The sequence below is a fragment of the Aegilops tauschii genome, chromosome 5 (assembly GCF_002575655.3).
Source record: "Aegilops tauschii subsp. strangulata cultivar AL8/78 chromosome 5, Aet v6.0, whole genome shotgun sequence".
Lineage (NCBI taxonomy): Eukaryota > Viridiplantae > Streptophyta > Magnoliopsida > Poales > Poaceae > Aegilops > Aegilops tauschii.
In genome coordinates, this window is record NC_053039.3 from 421,241,522 (window position 1) to 421,263,169 (window position 21,648).

The following is a 21,648-nucleotide window of genomic DNA, read 5'->3' on the forward strand; positions in this document are numbered from 1 at the left end:
GGGAAAGGAAAGTGTGTATTAGGATTCCCACTTCCTCCCCCCCCCCCTCTTTCCTTCCCCCTCGGTTATATATGGCAGGGGGCGCGGCTTGGGAGGGACTCCAAGTAGGATTCCTCCTACTTGGGTGCCTCCTATGGCTGCTCCTCCCTCCCTCCCACCTATATATATGTGGAAGGGGGCGCCTAGCACACCCCAGACAATTGCCTAGCTGTGTGCGGCGCCGCACTCCACCGTTTACATCCCCGGTCATATTTTCATAGTGCTTAGGCGAAGCCCTGTGGAGATCACTTCACCATCACCATCACCATGCCGTCGTGCTAACGGAACTCATCTACTACCTCAACGTCTTGCTGGATCAAGAAGGCGAGGGACGTCACCAAGCTGAACGTGTGCAGAACGCGGAGGTGCCGTGCGTTTGGTACTTGATCGGTTGAAGCGCGAAGAAGTTTGACTACATCAACCGCGTTGTGAAACGCTTCCACTTACGGTTTACGGGGGTACGTAGACACACACTCCCCCTCATTGTTATGCATCTCCATGGATAGATCATTGCATGTGCGTAGAAATTTTTTGTTTTCCATGCAACATTCCCAACATGACAATCGTCAAATTGTTCTGTTTGGGGTGGAATACGTCATTCCTCCAGCTGATGATGATGAAGAAACTGATACCCATTCTGCTGCTACCATAGAGCAAATGGATGTAGAAATTGAAGTGGAAGCAGATGCTTCACTTCATCATGTGTCATCACGGAAGCCTTCCCAAGCTCTATTGACCGAAGAAACTGATGATGCTTCATCTGGAAGCAATGAAGAAACTAAAGTGGATGTGGACATTGACGGTGCTACCACATCCGTACTCCATGATGAATTTTGGGAAGCAGCACATCCCAATTCAACCGTCACCACACCTCTGATGCAAGTGCCTCAGTCACCTGCGCTCATTGACGAAATTCACACTGGTTCTGAAGAAAGACAACCTTCTCTTCAAACCATTGATGAAGAAATTCCAGTTGCAACAACTGATGACTGCACAACAAGACATGATGGTGGATGCCGTCAATACATCACCTCAGTGCAATGAATCAATTCCTTCAGCAGATACTCACACTGTTCCAACTGCTACTACTGAAGAAGTTGCAAAATCACTTGTTGTCACGGATCCACAAGGCTCAATTGGCTCTCCAAGACCAATGTTTGATGTCAGGCCGATGAAAATCAATCTTCAACCAGCTTCGGTCATGCCAAAGATCGGCAGAAGCCTCAGACGGCCACAGTTCGACAATGCCAAATTCTTCGAAGAGAAGAATTTCTTCATCGGTGAGTCACCATATGACTCAGCCAAGATCAGGCGTCTATGCTTCTGGACCAAGACACAAATGAAATACTATGCTTCATTGCTATCTAAGAAGAACAAGATCTTCCCGCATTGTTATATTCCTCATGTGTACATGGAATCCATTCCATGCTTCCGGCCAGTGTTGGTTGATCTTCATGATGCTGGGTTGCTTAGCTTCTGCTTGGATGTCTGCGATTGGAATGAAGAACTCATTCTTTAATTCTATACAACTGTGCACTTCTCAGGACTGGACTCTGTACTGGATGAGTGAAGACACTCACTATAAAGAACTAGTTGATGAACTACTTCGTGCTCTTCTAGTAGATCCACCCCTTGAAGAAGCAAAGAAGATCTATGAAGAACCTGTGCTGCCAAATCATTTGATGCAAGTGCTGATGAAGCCATTGGCTGAAGGAGAAGCTCAAAGGACTACCTTCCCGGTGAAGTATTTGCTCTATGTGCCTAGAACTATCTACAAATTTTGGCCAAGACCCTCAGTCCCATCAAGGGACACAACTCTGCAACCGAAGAAGTTATGGGAGTCATGAAGAATCTGCTATTTCATATCATACATGGCACTCCCATTAATATACAGGATTTCTTACTGAGCACTTTGGTCACAGTGGCCCAGTCACCCTTTGATCTGAAGCTGTATGCTCCATGGATCATGAGATTCATCATATCCCGGTTTTCAATCAACTACGGGGCTGATGGATAGAATCATCTCAGCTTTCTGCCAAAGGTAGAAGTTCTTTAGACCACAATCACCTCAGTTCCTAGCAAGGGCAAGGCAGTCATTGATGAAGGAATCCGTCCCCTCGATGGACAATTTCGTCAGCCTATCTCCAACTCCACTTGTGATGAAACTGCCAGCCAGGAAACTGCTGCAAAAGCGTCAAGGCCTTCTCCTCAACCAGAAGCACCACATGTCATGACTGAGCGTGAACACCTCATCAGCATTCATCAGAAAGTAGACAAGAATCATGATTGGGTTAAGTGTCAACTTGTTGCAATTAACGCAAATATGATTGCTACGCATAACTCTGTTAGCAGAAATCACTACTATGCCCATGAGATCTTTGACAGAACATGGGCCATACTGTCACACATCAAGATGGATGGCGAACTTGCTGCAATGGACTTCTAGATGAACTTTGATTGGGAAAATCCGCCCAAGAAGAAGTTCAAGAAGGTTCAAGTTCCTCCTCTAGTCCCGATCTCAGTGTCTCTGTCGCGCTCCACTAACGAAAATGAAGACGTTGAAGACACTGCGGCTAGACCTTCTGCTTCACGCGACCCCGACAACAACACTGGCGCTCTTCCGACTTCGTCATGATGATATTCTTCAGGGGCGTTAGTTCTTAGTTTTGTCTCCTTTTGGTCATTTGATGACAAAGGGGGAGAAGTCTGAGTTAGTCTTCAAGCGGGTCGTTATACGGGCTATTTTTTATGAGTTACAACTCTTGGGCTTCATTTGATTCGCTCTTTGATGAGTTGTAACTTTAAATAACTGTTGGTGGTCTCACTCTTTTGCTACCTTTCATATGCATGCCCTGATCTTAATATATCTGCTCATGCATGCATGGTTTCGTCAAACACCAATTTTCATCATGCATTCAAATTCTTCAATATCTTATGATCATGCGTGGTTGAAATCCCAAGATAGAGGGGGAGATCTCCACAATTTCAACCTGCCATGTGGATTTGCAATCCAAAGCAAATTCTTCATATGCGCATCTTCAGGGGGAGTTCCTCAATATCTTGCAACCAATTTCCTCATACTATGTACTTACACTTCCATTATTTACTCCCGTTGGAAACCTAGCAATTTGTCATCAATCACCAAAAAGGGGGAGATTGTAAGTGCATCAAGTGCCCCCTTAGTGGTTTTGGTGTATTGAAGACAAATAGGTTGAGGGACTAACATGTTTCTGATTGTACACAGGAGTTATAGTCCGTGAATATTTGGGTTAACCCTTGGAAGACGACCCCTAAAAATTTATTTCTTCAAATGTAAAACTTGGTGATGAATTTGGTACGGCCTTTGAAGAAATTGATGTGAAGATTTTGTAGCTTGAAGACTTCTGTTTTTGTAGTTTCTTTCTTCTTATTTTGAGTCATAGGAAAAACTGTACTGTTAAAGGGGGTCTAGGTGAATCATAGTTCACATTTCCAAAGTGATGCACAAACCTATACATACACAAGCCACTTCGAGTGAAGCCTTTGGAAATCTCTGGAACAGCTGACGAATCTTGTGGAACATGTGGGAGCCAATATGGGTATCCATATCCCGCTATTGGTTATTGGCCAGAGAGACATCTCGGTCATGTCTGCATGGTTCCCGAACCCGTAGGGTCTACACACTTAAGGTTCCGTGACGCTAGAGTTGTAATGGGAATAGTATGTGGTTACCGAAGGTTGTTCAGAGTCTCGGATGAGATCCCGGACGTGACAAGGAACTCTGGAATGGTCCGGAGGTGAAGATCGATACATTGGACGAAGGGTATTGGAGTCCGGAATTGTTCTGGGAGTACCGGGTGACGACCAGCGTGACCGAAAGGAGTTTCGGAGGCCCCGGCAAGCATTGGGGGGCCTTATGGGCCAAGGGGAGGGGGCACACCAGCCCACTAAGGGGTTGTGCGCCCCTCCCACCCCATCTCATGTAACCTGGAGAGGTGGGGGCGCCTTCCCTAGGGCAGCCGCCCCTCCCGGCTTGGGGGCCAAGTTTCCTAGGGGTGGGGGCGCCCAAACCCATCTAGGGTTTCCCCTTGGCCGCCGCCCCCACCTATAGATGCATCTAAGGGGGCCGGCCCCCTCTCCCCTTCACCCTATAAATAGAAGGGGGTGGGAGGGCAGCCGCACCCTTCCCCTGGCGCAGCCCTCCCCCTCCTACACCTCCTCCTCCATTGAGCTTGGCGAAGCCCTGCTGGAGAACCACGAGCTCCACCACCACCACGCCGTCATGCTGCCGGAGTTCTCCCTCAACTTCTCCTCCCCCCTTGCTGGATCAAGAAGAAGGAGATGTCCCAAGGCTGTACGTGTGTTGAACGCGGAGGCGCCGTCCGTTTGGCGCTAGATCGGATCTTCCGCGATTTGAATCGCCGCGAGTACGACTCCATCAACCGCGTTCTTTGCAATGCTTCCGCTTAGCAATCTTCAAGAGTATGAAGATGCACTCCCTCTCTCTCGTTGCTAGCATCTTCTAGATTGATCTTGGTGACACGTAGGAAAATTTTGAATTATTACTATGTTTCCCAACAGTGGCATCATGAGCTAGGTCTATGCGAAGATTCTATGCACGAGTAGAACACAAGTAGTTGTGGGTGATGATTTGGTCAATTTGGTTGTCGTTACTAGTCCTATCTAGATTCGGCGACATTGTGGGATGAAGCGGCCCGGACCGACTTACACGTACGCTTACGTGAGACAGGTTTCACCGACTGACATGCACTTGTTGCATAAGGTGGCTAGCGGGTGTCTGTCTCTCCCACTTTAGTCGGATCGGATTCGATGAAGAGGGTCCTTATGAAGGGTAAATAGCAATTGGCATATCACCGTTGTGGCTTTTGCGTAGGTAAGAAACGTTCTTGCTAGAAACCCATAGCAGCTACGTAAAACATGCAACAACAATTAGAGGACGTCTAACTTGTTTTTGCAGGGTATGCTATGTGATGTGATATGGCCAAAAGGATGTGATGAATTATATATGTGATGTATGAGATTGACCATGTTCTTGTAATAGGAATCACGACTTGCATGTCAATGAGTATGACGACCGGCAGGAGCCATAGGAGTTTGATACGTCTCCGTCGTATCTACTTTTCCAAACACTTTTGCCCTTGTATTGGACTCTAACTTGCATGATTCGAATGGAACTAACCCAGACTGACGCTGTTTTCAGCAGAATTGCCATGGTGTTATTTATGTGCAGAAACAAAAGTTCTCGGAATGACCTGAAACTCCAAGGAGCTTATTTTTGGAAAATATTAAAAATATTGGCGAAAGAATCAAGGCCAGGGGGCCCACCACCTGTCCACGAGGGTGGGGGGCGCGCCTGCCCCCCTGGGCGCGCCCCCTGCCTTGTGGGCCCCCTGGAGCTCCACCGACCTCAACTCCAACTCTATATATTCATGTTCGGGGAGAAAAAAATCAGAGAGAAAGATTCATCGCGTTTTATGATACGGAACCGCCGCCAAGCCCTAAACTCTCTCGGGAGGGCTGATCTGGAGTCCGTTCGGGGCTCTGAAGAGGGGAATCCGTCGCCATCCTCATCATCAACCATCCTCCATCACCAATTTCATGATGCTCACTGCCGTGCGTGAGTAATTCCATCGTAGGCTTGCTGGACGGTGATGGGTTGGATGAGATTTATCATGTAATCGAGTTAGATTTGTTAGGGTTTGATCCCTAGTATCCACTATGTTCTGAGATTGATGTTGCTATGACTTTGCTCTGCTTAATGCTTCTCACTAGGGCTCGAGTGCCATGATTTCAGATCTGAACCTATTATGTTTTCATGAATATATGTGAGTTCTTGATCCTATCTTGCAAGTCTATAGTCACCTACTATGTGTTATGATCTGGCAACCCCGAAGTGACAATAATCGGGACCACTCCCGGTGATGACCGTAATTTGAGGAGTTCATGTATTCACTATGTGTTAATGCTTTGGTGCGGTACTCTATTAAAAGGAGGCCTTAATATCCCTTAGTTTCCAATAGGACCCCGCTGCCACGGGAGAGTAGGACAAAAGATGTCATGCAAGTTATTTTCCATAAGGACGTATGACTATATTCGGAATACATGCCTACATTACATTGATGAATTGGAGCTAGTTCTGTGTCACCCTATGTTATGATTGTTACATGATGAACCGCATCCGGCGTAATTCTCCATCACCGATCCAATGCCTACGAGCTTTTCACATATTGTTCTCCGTTTATTTACTTTTCCGTTGCTACTGTTACAATCACTACAAAACCCAAAAATATTACTTTTGTTACCGTTACCGTTACTCCCATATTACTTTGCTACTAAATACTTTGCTGCAGATACTAAGTTATCCAGGTGTGGTTGAATTGACAACTCAACTGCTAATACTTGAGAATATTCTTTGGCTCCCCTTGTGTCGAATCAATAAATTTGGGTTGAATACTCTACCCTCAAAAACTGTTGCGATCCCCTATACTTGTTGGTTAATAAGACTATTTTCTGGCGCCGTTGCCGGGGAGCATAGCTCTATTCTTTGAGTCACTTGGGATTTATATCTGCTAGTCACTATGAAGAACTTGAAAGACGAGAAAACAAAAATTTATCCCTCAACTACGAGGGGAGGTAAGGAACTGCCATCTAGCTCTGCACTTGATTCACCTTCTGTTTTGAGTAAGCTTGCGACACCTAAACCTGCTTCTGCTATTAATTCTGATATGTCGCATGTTATTGATGATGCCACTTCTGCTATGCATGACACTTATGATGAAACTACTTCTATGCTTGATACGACTGTTCTACTTGGTGATTTCTTGATGAACAACTTGCTAGGGCTAGAGAGAATGAAATTATTGAAACTGATAACATTGATGAAAGTGATGATGAAGGCTCTCCTAATAAATATGACTTGCCTGTTGTGCCTGAGGGCTATGTTATGGATGAAGAAACTGCTAGAGACTTTCTTGCTTGCAATGATAGGAATGATCTTAAGAAATTATTAGCTAAGCTGAAACAAAAAACTCTGAATGCTAGAATGAAATATGATCCTGCTTATGCTACTTCACCTATCTTTGTTACTGATAAGGATTATGAATTCTCTATTGATCCCGATATAATTACTTTGGTTGAATCTGATCCTTTCTATGGCTATGAATCTGAAACTGTTGTGGCACATCTTACTAAATTAAATGATATAGCCAACCTGTTCACTAATGATGAAAGAACTCGCTACTTTTATATCCTTAAAATATTTCCGTTCTCATTAAAGGGTGATACTAAGATATGGTTTAATTCTCTTGATCCTGGTTGTGTGTGTAGTCCCCAGGATATGATTTATTACTTCTCTGCTAAATATTCCCCGCTCATAAGAAACAAGCTGCTTTAAGGGATATATATAATTTTGTGCAAATTGAAGAAGAGAGTCTCCCACAAGCTTGGGGGAGGCTTCTCTGATTACTTAATGCTTTGCCTGATCATCCTCTTAAGAAAAATGAAATACTTGATATCTTTTATAATGGACTAACCGATGATTCCAGAGATGACCTGGATAGTTGTGCTGGTTCTGTTTTCAGGGAAAGAACACCGGATGAAGCTGAAATTCTATTGAATAATATGTTGACAAATGAAAATAATTGGACACTTCCTGAGCCAATTCCTGATCCTATTCCTAAACCAACTCCGAAGAAAAGAGGTGTTCTATTTCTTAGTCCTGAAGATATGCAAGAGGCAAAGAAATCTATGAAAGAAAAAGGTATTAAAGCTGAAGATGTCAAGAATTTACCTCCTATTGAAGAAATACATGGTCTAAATTTACCGCCTGTTGAAGAAACATATGATCTTAATCCTCCACCTATTGAAGAAACTCATGGTCTTGATAACCCGACACAGGTAGTAAAGGTAAATTCTCTCTATAGATTTGATGAAGGTGATATTCCTCACTATAAGTCTGCTAGACATTGCTTAGAAGAGTTTGATAATTTTATTGTCAAACAAGAAAACTTCAATGCTTATTTTGGTAGACAATTGAAATACAATTCCGATACGCTTGAACACTTGGGTGATTATATGTCTAGAGTTAAAGGTGAACTTAAACTCATTAGTAAACATGCTTCTATGGTTACCACTCAAGTAGAACAAGTACTTAAAGCTCAAAATGATTTGCTCAATGAATTGAATAGTAAGAATAATGACTATGCTGTTAGAGTGGCTACTAGAACTGGTAAAATGACTTAGGAACCTTTGTATCCTGAAGGCCATCCTAAGAGAATTGAGCAAGATTCTCAGAGAAATAATTTAGATGCACCTAGCTCTTCTAAAAAGAAGAAAAAGAACAATGATAGGACTTTGCATGCTTCTAGTGAACCTATTGCTGAACCACCTGAGAATCCAAATGATATTTCTATTTCTGATGCTGAAACACAATCTGGTAATGAACATGAACCTAGTGATAATGTTAATGATGATGTTCATGTCGATGCTCAACCTAGTAATGATAATGATGTAGAAATTGAACCTGCTGTTGATCTTGATAACCCACAATCAAAGAATCAACGTTATGATAAGAGAGACTTTGTTGCTAGGAAGCATGGTAAAGAAAGAGAACCATGGGTTCAGAAACCCATGCCTTTTCCTCCCAAACCATCCAATAAAAAGGATGATGAGGATTTTGAGCGCTTTGCTGAAATGATTAGACCTATCTTTTTGCGTATGCGTTTGACTGATATGCTTAAAATGAATCCTTATGCTAAGTATATGAAAGAAATTATTACTAATAAAAGAAAGATACCGAAAGCTGAAATTTCCACCAAGCTTGCTAATTATACTTTTAAGGGTGGAATACCTAAGAAACTTGGAGATCCAGGTGTACCTACTATACCATGCTCTATTAAAAGAAATTATGTTAAAACTTCTTTATGTGATCTTGGAGCCGGTGTTAGTGTTATGCCTCTCTCTTTATATCATAGACTTGATTTGAATAAGTTGACACCTACTGAAATATCTTTGCAAATGGCTGATAAATCAACTGCTATACCTGTCGGCATTTGTGAGGATGTGCCTGTTGTGGTTGCAAACGTTACTATTTTAACGAACTTTGTTATTCTTGATATTCCTGAGGACGATTGTATGTCTATTATTCTTGGAAGACCCTTTTTTGAATACTGCAGGGGCTGTTATTGATTGCAACAAAGGCAATGTCACTTTTCATGTTAATGGTAATGAGCATACGGTGCACTTTCCAAGGAAACAACCTCAAGTCCACAGTATCAATTCTATTGGAAAAATTAAATCGGTTATTTTTGGAGGTTTTGAATTTCCTCTTCCTACTGTCAAGAAGAAATATGATATTCTTATTATTGGGGATGTGCATATCCCCGTTGAGGTAACATAGTGTTATTCGAAATTTCTCCGGTTCCATGTTATTCGGAATGAGTTTGTTAACAAGACTTGATCAACCTTGTTAGTGGATTCCTTTTGATGAGCATGAGATGGATGAAGTTAGAAAGCACAACCTTCTGTACCCTCCTTTTACTTTCTGTTATTTAGTTGAAACAAAGTAAAATTAGTATTTTCTGTCTGTATTCTGAATTATCCGTGCAATATAAAAATACCCCGAAAATAAAAGTTCTCCAAATGCCCTGCCAATTTAATATGATTTTTTCTGGAATATTTGAGAATATCTGGGACTGAGAACACAGCAGGGGGAGCTGGCACCTGGCCACGAGGGTCCAGGGTGCGCCCCCTTGCCTTGTGGGCCCACGGTGGCTCCCCTCCACTTATTCCTGAACCCACACACTTCTTCTTCCTCCCAAAAAATCACCATCCAGCTCAAGCACGAGTTCTAGCTCATTTTGCTGCGATTTTCAATCTCCTTGCTCAAAGCACCTCTCACAAAACTGCTTTGGGGGATTGTTCCTTGGTATGTGACTCCTCCATTGGTCCAATTAGTTTTTCTTCTAGTGCTTTATTCATTGCAAATTTGTGCTGCCTAGGTGACCATATTCTTGAGCTTGCATGTCAAATTTATATGGTTCCAAGTAGTTCTAATGCATGATATAGGTTCTAGGCACTTGTAGGAGTAGTTGCTATCAATTTTGTTGAGTTTGGTTCACTTTTTTTTTAAGTTACTAAAAATTTCAGAAATTTTGCAGAGGAAGAAATATGTTTAGGAAAATGTACCAAGGTGGTCCTTCAAGGAAGCAAGGACCTAGGCTTGCAATGCGTGATGCTGACGATGAACCACCAAGGGACGCCCAAGTGCGGCCTTGTGAATGGCCTTCAGAGGACTTCATGGATCGAGCAGGAATTAAGGAAGAATTTAACGCATATTTGCGTAATGCCGATCTTGTGAGCTTCAAGGCAGAAAAGTGTTGTCAGTACCACTATCTCACTAGTTCCTTTGTGAGGAGGTTTGAATTTTCATCTTCACGCAATTCTCATACTGTCCTGTTTGATCTTTATGAAAATTCTTATACTATGGACTTAGAGGATTTTACCACTGCTTGCAAACTTCCGCAATGGGGTAGTACTAGTGAACCTCGCAAATCTGAATTTAGAGATTTTCTTGCTAGTATAACTGTGGGGGAATCTAGAGACATATCACAAGCTACCATAGGGAGCATTCATTTTCCTGCTATACATTATTTTGCTCTCTTCATAGGTAGGTGCATAAATGGTAAGGATGAAGCATGTCACATGTGTGTCCCTGACCTCAGTGTTCTTAGGAGTGCTGTGTTAGGAGATAAACATTATAATTTGGGAGCCATTGTTGCACGTAGGTTGCATCATAATAGATTTAATGGAGATTTCTTTGGTGGAATTTATGCAACCCGTATAGGTAATTTTCTTGGTGTAACCATACGTGAGGATGATATTGAGTTGCCTCCTGCTTATTTGGATTATGAGGCTATGGTTCGTCATCATTTGTTGAGAGAAACGATCAGTTCCTCCAGTACCGACTAATCTTTGACAGACGACGCACCTATCACGTTGCTCTCCCTGCTTCTACTTTCTTTGACTTTCAGGCAAAAGGGAGATATTTTATAACTCGCCTCCAAGCTGCAGGCCATGATGCAATGACTGCTGCATCTCAGTACGACCCCAGCTATAACTTTGGATATCCGCCAGGCCATCCGTGGCAATAAACCAACTTAGTCCAAAAGCCTAAGCTTGGGGGAGTACGTATGTCCCACCGACATTACATTTATGTTTACACACTCATTGCTAGTTGTCGGTGCTCATACTCTTTCATTGTATTATCCATGCTAGTTTATTTTCTTTTTTATGCTTTTTTCTTGTGTGTTTGAAAAACCTTACGAAAAACAAAACAAAAATAGTTGTAGCTTTTAGCTAGTTTACTTTCTTGCTGTAGTAGTAATAATTAAAAAGAAAACCCAAAAATATTTCCTGTTCTTCTTCTGCTTGTTGGGAGCTTTCCCGTGTAAATAGTTTTTATTTCTTTTCTTTTCTTTGGGGGTCGATAGGAGAAGACCATAATTAAATTGTTGAAGTGGCTCTTATATGCATTATTGTTGATTTAACCAAGAGCCCATATTACCTTGTCTTCTCCTTTGAATTGAATGCCTGCAGATTCCAGCTTAGTCCAATGCACGTGCACTATTATTATTATTCACATCGTTCGGTCGTGCAAGTGAAAGGCAATAATGACGATATATGATGAATTGATTGAGATGAGAGAAGCTGGTATGAACTCGACCTCTCTTGTTTTTGTAAATATGATTAGTTCATCGTTCCTAATTCAGCCTATTATGAATAAACATGTTTGCAATGACAACTAGAGATTATAGTTGCTCATGCCATGCTTAATTAGCTAGGAGCTTATAATGGTTTACCTTGCGTGCCAACATGCTATTAAAATGGTTGTGATGTGGTATGATGGGGTGGTATCCTCCTTTGAATGATTTAAGTGACTTGACTTGGCACATGTTCACACATGTAGTTGAAACAAAATCAACAAAGCCTTCATGATATTTACGTTGATGGTGGATTATATCCTACTCATGCTTGCACTCAATGTTTATTAATTTTAATGCATGTTCATGACTGTTATCGCTCTCTAGTTGGTCGCTTCCCAGTCTTTTGCTAGCCTTCACTTGTACTAAGCGGGAATACTGCTTGTGCATCCAATCCCTTAAACCCCAAAGTTATTCCATATGAGTCCACCATACCTTCCTATATGCGGTATCTACCTGCCGTTCGAAGTAAATTTGTATGTGCCAAACTCTAAACCTTCAAATGAAATTTTGTTTTGTATGCTCGAATAGCTCATGTATCAACTAGGGTTGTCCGTATCTTCCATGTTAGGCGGGTTATTCTCAAGAGGAGTGGACTCCGCTCCTCACTCACGACAAAATGGCTGGTCACCGGGATGCCCAGTCCCATGCTTTATGCAAATCAAATCAAAATATTTGCAAACAGAACTCCCCCGGGACTGTTGTTAGTTGGAGGCACTCGTTATTTCGAGCCAGCCATGGATTGATGCTTGTTGGTGGAGGGGGAGTATAAACTTTACCATTCTATTTGGGAACCGCCTATAATGTGTGTAGCATGGAAGATATCACCATCTCTTGGTTGTTATGTTGACAATGAAAGTATGCCGCTCAAAATGTTGTTTATCTCTGCTTTAAAATCGAGCTCCGGCACCTCTACAAATCCATGCTTCCCTCTGCAAAGGGCCTATCTATTTACTTTCATGTTGAGTCATCACCCTCTTATTAAAAAGCACTAGCTGGAGAGCACTGCTGTCATTTGCATCCATTATTGTTAATTTATATTGGGTATGACTATGACTGGATCTCTTTTACCATGAATTACAATGTCTAGTCAGTCCTTGATCTTTAAAGGTGCTCTGCATTTATGTTTTGCGGTCTCAGAAAGGGCTAGCGAGATACCATCTTGTTATATCTTATCATGATTGTTTTGAGAAAGTGTTGTCATTCGAGATTTATTATTATTGCTCGCTAGTTGATTATGCCATTGACATGAGTAAACATGAGACCTAAGTGTTATTGTGAATATGGTTAGTTATAATCTTTGCTGAAAACTTGAATGCTGGCTTTACATATTTACAACAACAAGAGCAAACAGAGTTTGTAAAAGTTTTTCTTTATCACTTTCAGTTTATCAACTGAATTGCTTGAGGACAAGCAAAGGTTTAAGCTTGGGGGAGTTGATACGTCTCCGTCGTATCTACTTTTCCAAACACTTTTGCCCTTGTTTTGGACTCTAACTTGCATGATTTGAATGGAACTAACCCGGACTGACGCTGTTTTCAGCAGAATTGCCATGGTGTTATTTATGTGCAGAAACAAAAGTTCTCAGAATGACCTGAAACTCCACGGAGCTTATTTTTGGAAAATATTAAAAATATTGGCGAAAGAATCAAGGCCAGGGGGCCCACCACCTGTCCACGAGGGTGGGGGCGCCTGCCCCCCTGGGCGCCCCCCTGCCTCGTGGGGCCCCTGGAGCTCCACCGACCTCAACTCCAACTCTATATATTCGTGTTCGGGGCAAAAAAATCAGAGAGAAAGATTCATCGCGTTTTACGATACGGAGCCGCCGCCAAGCCCTAAACTCTCTCGGGAGGGCTGATCTGGAGTCCGTTCGGGGCTCCGGAGAGGGGAATCCGTCGCCATCGTCATCCTCAACCATCCTCCATCACCAATTTCATGATGCTCACCGACGTGCGTGAGTAATTCCATCATAGGCTTGCTGGACGGTGATGGGTTGGATGAGATTTATCATGTAATCGAGTTAGATTTGTTAGGGTTTGATCCCTAGTATCCACTATGTTCTGAGATTTATGTTGCTATGATGTTGCAATGCTTAATGCTTGTCACTAGGGCCCGAGTGCCATGATTTCAGATTTGAACCTATTATGTTTTTATGAATATATGTGAGTTCTTGATCCTATCTTGCAATTCTATAGTCACCTACTATGTGTTATGATCCGGCAACCCCGAAGTGACAATAATCGGGACCACTCCCGGTGATGACCGTAGTTTGAGGAGTTCGTGTATTCACTATGTGTTAATGCTTTGGTGTGGTACTCTATTAAAAGGAGGCCTTAATATCCCTTAGTTTCCAATAGGACCCTGCTGCCACGGGAGGGTAGGACAAAAGATGTCATGCAAGTTCTTTTCCATAAGCATGTATGACTATATTCGGAATACATGCCTACATTACATTGATGAATTGGAGCTAGTTCTGTGTCACCCTATGTTATGATTGTTACATGATGAACCGCATCCGGCATAATTCTCCATCACCGATCCAATGCCTACGAGCTTTTCACATATTGTTCTCCGTTTATTTACTTTTCCGTTGCTACTGTTACAATCACTACAAAACCCAAAAATATTACTTTTGTTACCGTTACTCCCATATTACTTTGCTACTAAATACTTTGCTGCAGATACTAAGTTATCCAGGTGTGGTTGAATTGACAACCCAACTGCTAATACTTGAGAATATTATTTGGCTCCCCTTGTGTCGAATCAATAAATTTGGGTTGAATACTCTACCCTCGAAAACTATTGCGATCCCCCATACTTGTGGGTTATCAGAGTTGTCTTAATTTATTGTATGACCTGCGAGTCAATATAAACGCCATGTAATTATTTTACTTTATTGCTAACCGTTAGCCATAGTAGTAGAAGTAATAGTTGGTGAGACAACTTCATGAAGACCTGGTGATGGAGATCATGGTGTCATGCTGGTCATGATGGTGATCATGCCACGCCTCGAAGATGGAGATCAAAGGCGCAAGATGATATTGGCCATGTCATGTCACTTTATGATTTGCATGTGATGTTTATCATGTTTGTATCTTATTTGCTTAGAACGACGGTAGCATAAATAAGATGATCCCTCACTAAAATGTCAAGAAATGTGTTCCCCCTAAGTGTGCACCATTGCGAAGGTTCGTTGTTTCGAAGCACCACGTGATGATCATGTGTGATAGATTCTAATGTTCGCATACAACGGGTGTAAGCCAGATTTACACATGCAAAACACTTAGGTTGACTTGACGAGCCTAGCATGTACAGACATGGCCTCGGAACACGTGAGACCGAAAGGTCGAACATGAGTCGTATAGTAGATGCGATCAACATGGGGATGTTCACCATTGATGACTAGTCTGTCTCACGTGATGATCGGGCACGGCCTAGTCGATTTGGATCATGTATCACTTAGATGACCAGAGGGATGTCTATCTGAGTGGGAGTTCATTAAATAATTTGATTAGATGAACTTAATTATCATGAACTTAGTCTAAAATTGTCTTTACAATATATCTTGTAGAACCAATGGCCCACGCTAATGTTGCCCTCAACTTCAATGTGTTCCTAGAGAAAACCAAGCTGAAAGACGATGGAAGCAACTATGCGGACTGGGTCCATAACTTGAGGATCATCCTCATAGCTTCCAAGAAAGCATATGTACTTGAAGCACCGCTAGGTGACGCACAAATTTTCCCAATAACTCAAGACGTTATGAACGTCTGGCAGTCGCGTAGTGATGATTACTCCCTGGTTCAGTGCGGCATGCTTTACAGCTTAGAACCGGGGCTCAAAAGCGTTTTGAGCAACACGGAGCATCTGAGATGTTCCAAGAGCGGAGAATGGTTTTCCAAGCTCATGCCCGGGTCGAGAGATATGAAGTCCCCGACAAGTTCTTTAGTTGTAAGATGGAGGAAAACAGTTCTATCAGTGAGCATATACTCAAAATGTCTGGGTTGCACAACCGCTTGTCTCAGCTGGGAGTTAATCTTCCAGATGACTTGGTCATTGACAGAATCCTCCAGTCGCTTCCACCTAGCTACAAGAGCTTTGTGATGAACTTCAATATGCAAGGGATGGAGAAGTCCATTCTTGAGTTATATTCAATGCTGAAATCAGCGGAGGTGGAGATCAAAAAGGAACATCAAGTGTTGATGGTGAATAAGACCACTAGTTTCAAGAAAGGCAAGGGTAAGAAGAACTTCAAGAAGGACGGCAAGGGAGTTGCCACACCCGGTAAGTCAGTTGCCGGGAAGAGGCCAAAGAATGGACCCAAGCCTGAGGCTGAGTGCTTTTATTGCAAGGGAAATGGTCACTGGAAGCGGAACTGCCCCAAGTACTTAGCGGATAAGAAGGCCGGCAACGTCAAAGGTATATATGATATACATGTTATTGATGTGTACCTTACCAGCTCTCATAGTAGCTCCTGGGTATTTGATACCGGTGTGGTTGCTCACATTTGTAACTCAAAACAGGAGCTGCAGAATAAGCGGAGACTGGAGATGGACGAGGTGACGATGCGCGTCGGGAATGGTTCCAAAGTCGATGTGATTGCCGTCGGCACGCTACCTCTACATCTATCTTCCGGATTAGTTTTAAACCTCAATAATTGTTATTTAGTACCAGATTTGAACATGAACATTGTATCTGGATCTCGTTTGATGCGAGATGGCTACTCATTTAAATCCGAGAATAATGGTTGTTCTATTTATATGAGAGATATGTTTCATGGTCATGCCCCGCTTGTCAATGGTTTATTTTTATTGAATCTTGAACGTGATGTTACACATATTCATAGTGTGAATGCCAAAAGATGTAAGGTTGATAATGATAGTCCCACATACTTGTGGTACTGCCGCCTTGGTCATATTGGTGTCAAGCGCATGAAGAAAATGGACTTTTGGAGTCTCTTGATTATGAATCATTTGACACGTGCGAACCATGCCTCCTGGGCAAGATGACCAAGACTCCGTTCTCCGGAACAATGGAGCGAGCAACTAACTTGTTGGAAATAATACATACTGATGTATGCGGTCCAATGAGCGTTGAGGCTCGCGGTGGCTATCGTTATGTTCTCACCCTCACTGATGACTTAAGTAGATATGGGTATGTCTATTTAATGAAACACAAGTCTCGGACCTTTGAAAAGTTCAAGGAATTTCAGAGCGAGGTAGAGAATCAACATGACAGGAAAATAAAGTTCTTACGATATGATCGTGGAGGAGAATATTTGAGTCACGAGTTTGGCACGCACTTAAGGAAATGTGGAATTGTTTCACAACTCACGCCGCCTGGAACACCTCAGCATAATGGTGTGTCTGAACGTCGTAATCGCACTCTATTGGATATGGTGCGATCTATGATGTCTCTTACCAATCTACTGCTATCATTTTGGGGTTATGCTTTAGAGACTGCCGCATTCACTTTAAATAGGGCCCCGTCTAAATCTGTTGAGACGACACCGTATTAATTATGGTTTGGGAAGAAACCTAAGCTGTCGTTTCTGAAAATTTGCGGATGCGAAGCTTATGTCAAGAAACTTCAACCTGAAAAGCTCGAACCCAAATCAGAAAAGTGTGTCTTCATAGGATACCCTAAGGAAAAAATTGGGTATACCTTCTACCTCAGATCCGAAGGCAAGATCTTTGTTGCCAAGAATGGATCCTTTCTGGAGAAAGAGTTTCTCTCAAAAGAAGTAAGTGGGAGGAAATTAGAACTTGATGAGGTAACCCCTCTTGAACCGGAGAGTAGCGCAGCACAAAAAGATGTTTCTGTGGTTCCTACACCGACTAGAGAGGAAGTTACTGATGATGATCATGAGACTTCGGTTCAAGTTGCTACTGAACTTCATAGGTCCACGAGGACACGTTCCACACTAGAGTGGTACGGCAACCCTGTCCTGCAAATCATGTTGTTAGACAATGGTGAACCTTCGAACTATGAAGAAGAGATGGCAGGCCCGGATTCCAACAAATGGCTTGAAGCCATGAAATCCGAGATAGGATCCATGTATGAGAACAAAGTATGGACTTTGGTGAACTTGCTCGATGATCGGCAAGCCATAGAGAATAAGTGGATCTTTAAGAAGAAGACTGGCGCGGATGGTAATGTGGTCGTCTATAAGGCTCAGCTTGTCGCTAAGGGTTATCGACAAGTTCAAGGAGTTGACTACGATGAGACCTTCTCACCCGTAGCGATGCTGAAGTCCGTCTGAATCATGTTAGCAATTGCCACATTATATGATTATGAGATCTGGCAAATGGACGTCAAAACGGCATTCCTTAACGGTTTCCTTAAGGAAGAATTGTATATGTGTCACATCCTAGCTAGTTCATGCATTAGAGTGTTGCATCATGTTTACTTTTCCAGAAACTTGAAATGGGGATGACAGAACCCCCAGCACCCCCCTGAAAACAACTAGGGTTTACTAAAATCTTTTTCAATGAACCTGAAATGCCCTTCTAAAATGTCCATCATTTTTGTCTTGGGTTAGAACCTCTGGCAAAATTGGTTCACAATTTTCTAGGTCATCATAAGGTCATTGAATTAAATCATATGTAACTTGCATTTGGGCATTTAAATGCTAGTAAATATTTTAGATGTCCAAATAATCCCAAACTGAAATGTTTCATGATGGATATATTCCATACAGTGGGCATGAGCAGTTTGGTGAATTTTGAAAGTGCCTAAGCATTTTTAGAAATGCCACAAACTTGCAGAAATAAAACAAAATAGAAATAAAAAGGAAAGGACTTACCTGGCCGCAACCCACCACCCAGCCCACCTGGCGGCCCAGCACTGTGCTGGCCCGCGCCAGCCAGCTGCTTCTTCCCCGCCAGGCAGGCAGGGAGGTGACGTCGGCATGCACGAGCTCGCCACGACGCCACCTGCTTGCCGCCCGCGCCCCTGGACACCTGCGCGAGCCCCACGTCGCCGCCCCGACCCTGCAGACACCTCACACGCCCCCTGCCTCTCTCCCTCGCCCTCTCCCACCATGGCCGACGCCACCGTAGCCGCACCGCCGACGTAGACGCGCCCACCGTCGTCCCCGCGCCGCGCCACCGTGTCCAGAAGCTCTGCCGCCCTCCTCTCCTTCGAGCAGGCCGAGCCCCGAGCGCTCGCTTGCCCCGAAGCCACTGCAACGACCACGCCCGACTTCGCCACCACCGGATATCCCCTTCGCCGTCACCGCTGCAACAGCTCGTCCCCGACCTCGCCATCTAGCCCGCTGCAACCTCCATGAGCCCAGCTACCTTCTCCCCCTTCCCGTTATCGCTCTCGAGCACCGTAGCGACCACATGAAGCTTCACCGCACACGTCGCCGCCGAGCTCGTCGCCGACGATGCTCCGGCCACCCAACGGCCACACCACCATGTCCAATACACTCACCGCATCCCCAGGAGGCCGTAGCACCACTCCACGCACCTCGCCGTGCCCCCTAGCGACGAGCCCGAGCTCGTCCGAACTCCGGCAGCCGCACAGCTCATCGCCGGCGTCGTTTCCGGCGACCCCGAGCCCAACCGCCACCACCGCTCGACGCGGCTCACTCCCCGCGTCACATAGATGCCCTCCGCCGTCCTTTTGGTTGCCGGAGGAGGAAACCCGCACTGCCTCGCCGCGTCTGGCCTCGCCGGCGGCTAAACGCCGGCGAGTTGACCAGTTTACCGGGTTGACTAGTTTGACCCCCTCGGTCACTGTCGTGTGGGCCCCAGGCCACTAACTAAACTAGATTAGTATTAGTTTAACGCTAACTAAACTTACTTAGTTTAATTGACACTGACATACGGGACCCACAGGTCAGGGTTGACCTAGACTGTCTCCGTTGACTGGTAATGTCACCCTGACGCAATAACTCATTTACTGGATTATTCTTATACAGGAAATTCCAAAAAATACTACAAACTTCAAAAATTCATAGAAATTAATCTGTAACTCCAAATGCAAAGATTTATATATGAAATTTGATCAGAAAAATCCAATCTTTCCATCTGTACTAGTTTCATGCATGTCAGAACAGTTTAACCTTGCTGTTTAGGTGAAACAAGTTAATGCACTAATATCACCTCTTATTTTGGGTTTGCATTTGAATCCTTGATTCAAATGAACTCAAACCAATCTGTTCTAAGTTGCATTAGCCAAAACACACTCATTTTGCCATGTCATTGCATGCATCATATTGTTGCATATTGCCATGTGATGATTGTGTTTCGATGTTTCTTCGTGGTAGATTCTGCCTCCGAGGATATTCAGGAGTATCCAACTGAAGGGCAGTATCCCACTACCACTCTATCAGGCAAGCAACCCCATTGATCATTTTGATACAAACCCATCTTCTCGCTTCTGCTCTCGTTTACTGCATTAAGACAACGCGTTTCAAACTGCTGTGTGTTGCGGTAGTTGAACCCACTTCCTCTGCATGACCTGTCATTGCCACAGTAACTAGATGAAACCCAATAGCATGTGTAGGAGTTGTTTGAGCCATGTTTGTGTTTCCTACCATGCTATGCCTGCTATGCTTAGAGTCGTGTCAGGTCTGGCTCATCGGGGTGATGAACTAGAGTGAATGGTTGTGTCGGTAATGAGAGTGAAGTGTTGAACATGATTTGGTAAAGGTATCGATGAGAGGCCATGTAGGAGTACATGGTGGGTTGTTTCATTGAGACCGTCCTTAAGAACTGAGATCTGTATGTGTGATTTAAGATCAGCTACTACCACGCGTTGGGCCCGAAACCAATGGACCCTCTCGACTTATTAACCACTCTTGTCCTCTGTCTAGGAGTTGCAAGTAGTTTCTGGTGTTTGTAGTATGCTGGAGGCCGTGTGCAGCGCTGACCTTAGGGGTGGGCTGTGATGCGGTAGGCTCGTGGCACGGTGTACCGAGTCGCCCGTTTGGTGTCTCGGGAACCCTGCACACATCGTTTGGGGCCGTTGAGGACACCCCGGCCGGGTATCCTTGCGGATGGAACCCGAATAGGCGATAAACCTGGACTAGAGACTCATGTGTTTAGTCAGGTCGTGGCCGACACCCTCGCTGGGCTTCCACTTGAAAGGTTGCCGAGTACATGTCGTGTAAACGGCGATAAGTGGTGGAAGCGTGTGTGAAGAAGTACACCCCTGCAGGGTATAAAACTATTCGAATAGCCGCGTCCGCGGTAATGGACTACTTGGTCGCTTATGCAGTTCATAGACAAGTTAATGGTTACTACTAAAAGACTCAAGATAAGTGTGAGTACCGCGGATGGCCCCCTCGTAGGATGACGAGGGAGGATCCACGGTGGAGTATTGAGATAGTGATTAGTGGACTCGTGTGCGAAAACTATTTTACAAGTGGTGTCTCGTAGGATAGCTTAGCCAAGAGTCAAAGCTAGCTTGCTGCAATAACTCCACTACCCTTCTTGAGAATGTGCATGTATAGTAGGATCTGTTGTAAGACTTGCTGAGTACCTTTGTACTCATGTTGCTTTAATTACTGTTTTCAGACGACAACACCGCCCCTTTGATGGGTTCTATGTAGATCTCGACGTTGACGAGTGACTTGCCACCCGAGTGGTCATCTGAGCTTGTGAAGGGCCCTATGTAGATAGACAGGCTTCATCAAGCCTTCTTTCTTTCTAGTGTATCTACTCAGACTAGTTGCTTCCGCATGTGCTTGTATGTTTGTATGACTTGAGTGTCGGGTCATGTGACCCCTATCTGTACGAACATGTTATGTATGGCTCTCCGGAGCCTTTAAATAAAGTACTTTGACTTGTAGAGTTTTGTTGCGATGCCATGTTGTATTTACACATATCGAGCATATTGT